The following is a 4,488-nucleotide window of genomic DNA, read 5'->3' on the forward strand; positions in this document are numbered from 1 at the left end:
TGAAAGCAGACAACAGAACATTGCTAGAGAGCAGGAAAGGAGGTGAAAGGAGACAATTTTAGAGAAGAAAATTTTTCGGTCGCTACCCGGATTCGAACCCGGGACCTTTGAATGAGAGGCCAACACCTTAACCTCTAGGCCACGAGAGCCCCCTCTCAGACTTCATTCATACATGATACACATGATATAAACACAACTCAAATTCTTATTTAAAGACTTTTTACTCCAAAAATTATATGAAATACCATACACATGTACATTCATAAAAAGTTCGACAAAAAAATTAGATCTACCGGTACTCTTTTCATGTGTAGCAGCATAAAAAAATAGTTGAAACAAAATATTTTCATATTCAGTCATACTATACTCTAATCTCATCCTTCAATCTCAAGGCAATCATTTTTACTCTAAACTCTAAATGAAGAGAGGTATAAATGACCAGGTATTTCTGTGCCCATTATTGACTAGATCTTGCAATGCCTAATTTGACCTGTCAGTAGCCTTCCAGCATGCCCTTCAGCTCAAATCCATTTCATCATAAAGAACGGAAATTAATGTGGTTCTGTGTTGCAGTATCATGTTGCACAGTCATGGACAGGACTAATGCAGACTCAATTCTCCACCCAATTGTGCGCCCTATAAAGTAAAAGCATGCTCCATGGTTTTTTTTCCACTTTCATATAGACAAACCCATAGCCACTTCTAAACACACGCTTAGACCCATGATTTAAGCCAATAGGATGCTTGAAAAATGGAAAATTTCACAACAAACAAGACAACTTGCATCATAATAACAAAGACAAGTCTAAACATTTAGCAAGACTGCTCCTCGAACAGCACAATGAAAGTGATTGACAGTATTTTCACACCCACCCGTCCATGGAGACATAACTACAGGATTGGGTGATTGATATATGTTTTAGTTAATATATTGTAAACAATCAAAAACTAAAAATGTTCACCTATTTATGAACTCAAATTTAAACATTTTATTTTGCCCTGCACCAAAACAAATTACAATTTTCAGCAGTTAATTTTCAACATTTCTTTGGTAAAGAATTTAAGCTTCTAAAATTTAAACATACACCAAACATAGCAGCACAGCCTTTGAACAAAAGCAAGACTTTCTGACTGCCCACTGGGCATCTTTTGTGACACCATGAAAAAGCCTTGGACACCCTGAAACATTTCACCTGTAAAACAAATGTGGAGAGATATCTTTATTTATAACATGAGGACCGAATGAGTAAACAGCATAATACAGTACAAAAAGGCTGACAGACTTGGTATCATCCGTGTGGTTGGGCAACCAAATCCCGCAACTAACAACCAGGTCACAAAAAGTCTGTTACTGTTATGATTTGTTAGTTTTTTTCGTGGGGCAGGTGGGACGTGAAGAAAAGATGAACAAGTCATATTGTTTGACGGATATGCATGCAGAAAAAAGATGATAAATAAAAAGATTAAAAAGTACAAAGTAAAAAACCCAGATTTTTTGTTACACTTACACATTACACAATTTGATAAAAAAGTGTTTCAGGGGTAAGTTAACTCAGCATGTCACCAAAACAGTTCGCCTTGACCCCGATTCTGAAATGCGCAAACTAAATGCCTGCTCATCCCCCCTTTTTCAAAATCCCTGAAATCAGTCATCAAATTTTAGTTTACTCATAAGCTATGCATATCATTTGTAAGCCATTCAGATGTTGTTGACAAACGTTTGCCTGCCATTCTTTCCCTGACTTATTCTTGCATTGAGAATATGCTGCGTCTTTTTAAAAATGTGATAAGATACCATTCAATTTAGAATAAGAATCATGGGTCTCAACTCAGAATTTTTATAAAGGAGGAACTTTCCGCGTAATCGCAAAAGAAGACCATTTTCACGAGACGAAAATCTCAAACAGCATCAGTGAACGCGTGTTTGTTGAGCTGTGTTCTGACCGTCATTTCTGTACTTTTAAATTTTTTTTATTCGGAACACTTCTCTTGTGGAAACATACCCGCTCACATCTAGGCCTAGATCTACATAAAGTACGGTAAAGGCGAGGGCTTGGACTTTCTGATCAGGGCCTCTTGGCTTTGGGGCCCATATTAGGAGGCACACTAGATCTAGCAATATACAATGCGTTAGGAATGGAGGATGGTCCTTGTGCTTCGCGTGAGATGGAGAAAAAGGAGAAAAATTCTTCGCTTTCGGGGCCACTAATTGCCTTATTTGGTTATCGTTGAATGAAAGTGACTTCGGCCTGTTTGCAACCTCGTTGGAGCTAACGTATATTTACAAAGAGATACATAGAGGAAAAGATCACGGATTAAGGATTGCCTCATTGGAGCCGTCTTCCCGTTGAATATGACCTCGTTAAATGCGATGCCCACTGTACTGTTTAACACTAGAATGCTGAAATAAAAACAATAAGTTTATCAACAAAGCAAAGTTTTTTCTTATCAATTTGAGGGCTTGGAAGATAATTTCGAGTAAAAGAGTCACTTACTAAATACAGTCAGCCTAAAGTGAACACGCTTTATTCGAACAATCGTTTAAAGTGAACGATATTCTGTGGTCCCGACTGAAACGCAATTTTTTTAAGTTAAAAAAAAAAAGTGGATAAAATTAACCTGTTTCATGGCGAAATCAGATAAAGTGAACGCCCAAAATGAGCGAAAGCAAAGAATGGACTGACCGTGTCACTGTCGTCATGCTGTGAAAATAAAATTCTTTACCTCTGACATCGGCAGGCAATCCAAGCTCGGCGTTGGCGATGGCAATCTCAATCAGAAAGAAATAGCTCAAGTCTTGACTCGCCTGCTGTGTTGTCCCCCAACCCCGCCTCCACCCTAGACCCACCACTGCGTGTAGCTACTTTTCTATTCAGTAAAGGGGAGAATAAAAGAAATCTTTATTTTTCTCAAACCAGAAACATTGACATATTATATATTATATTTTTTGTCACAAAACTGTTCCTATACTACAAAATAAGTAAGTTCTGCTGTCCAGATTCAATAGAATTTTATATTCAGTGACCATTTTCACCTTGCATTTTGGACAGCCCTCTTACAAATCCCTCTGGTTCAAGAGCATTTGAAAAGAGTCATAAATGGTTATGCAACTCATTTAAACAATCATTTCACTATCAGTCAGTACCTACAATTTCCGTGCCTACCATTCAACACCTCTGTCATCTAGAGTCAGCTTTGATAACTGTCTCCTTAAGCTGCCTCTGTTCCTGTTGGACTGTTTTAGAATCCTCCCATGGACGTGGTCCTCTGATGTTCTGCCACTGATCTAAGTCTGCTTTTTCAACTTCCTGAAACAAAATAGTACTTTCCAGTTAAACAATTCCTGACAGGAAAATGTGACACACAATGCAAATGAATTGTGAAACAAATGTATAAGCAGTCATCAGCATACTTATTTTTACCATTAGTTCCCTGTTAGTGTTTGTATAGTGCAGTAGTCTCCGACTAAACGCATGGTGCTCGGGAAGGCCCCTAAGCGTGTGTTTATACGAAGCGTGCGTTTACATGAACCTGCGCAAAGGTAGGAAGGGACGCAGAGATCTCAATTCCTTGATATTCTACTGACCTACCTTGGGGGTGGGGGACACTTTGGCCGATAATGTGACAACACGTGACTATTTTGTGAAGGATTCCCCCACTGCGGGAGAAAAACACTCATTATAATGATATGCACCATGAAATGTCGGGAACAGATAGCCTAAGAGGAAGCTGCAAGTGATAGCCATAAAGACGATAGCCCAGCCACGTGGCTTTCCAAGCGACCACCCCCGACCGTAAATTCATGGATGACATCAGAATCATAGATCTCTACATTCAGATAAACATTAAAATTTCTCTTGTGATTCATTGAACAAGTACGCTATAAGTTCTTCGAGCGCAGCTGATTAGGCTTACTTGACAAATCTTTAATCCTATAGAGGCCTATCTAATATCTTAGTTTCACAAAGGTTGACAAAAAATATTTTAGATGCACCGATAATAATAATAATATTAATAATAATAATAGATCTAGTACTTGCATTTTTACTAAAGCATATATTCAAGCTCTTTTCAGAGTCTACAGCATGCCCTGTATGCTTTACAATTATTCATAATTGAACAGTTTCCACATTTAGGAAAAGGAGCACTTATAAACCTGCAGCAGAACGCGCCAATGCCTGCTTTTCATCCAGTTATTTATTCCAGAAACAAGTCTTGCCACCCTATAGGGAGACGGTGTGATGAAGTGCTAGATCAAGATCACGCTCAGTATCTGAATTTATATCAACAACAGAGTATATCCAGATTTGCCTCTTCCTTACTATGCACACAGCATGACATGTTATAAAATGTGTACGCAATCAACTTAGGCTGACTGAGGAACATGTAGGAGCAGTTTGCAATCAATGTCAGTTATCTTTTTGTATTGTGTGTGTAGGGATGCATTGGAGTGAATATGTGTGTGTGTGTGTGTGTGTGTGTGTGTGT

General features: G+C 38.4%; 1 long non-coding RNA gene across 1 annotated transcript; it reads right to left on the minus strand.

The window, feature by feature from the left end:
- Positions 1 to 202: 202 nt before the first annotated feature.
- LOC118478556 lies at positions 203 to 3,169 on the minus strand. The gene is made up of 2 exons (XR_004859126.1): positions 2,725 to 3,169; positions 203 to 1,193 (listed from the first exon to the last, which is right to left on the minus strand). It is a non-coding gene; the product is annotated as an uncharacterized LOC118478556 (long non-coding RNA).
- Between the last annotated feature and the right edge of the window lie 1,319 nt (positions 3,170 to 4,488).

This window comes from Aplysia californica, unplaced genomic scaffold, assembly GCF_000002075.1.
Source record: "Aplysia californica isolate F4 #8 unplaced genomic scaffold, AplCal3.0 scaffold00671, whole genome shotgun sequence".
Taxonomy (NCBI): domain Eukaryota; kingdom Metazoa; phylum Mollusca; class Gastropoda; order Aplysiida; family Aplysiidae; genus Aplysia; species Aplysia californica.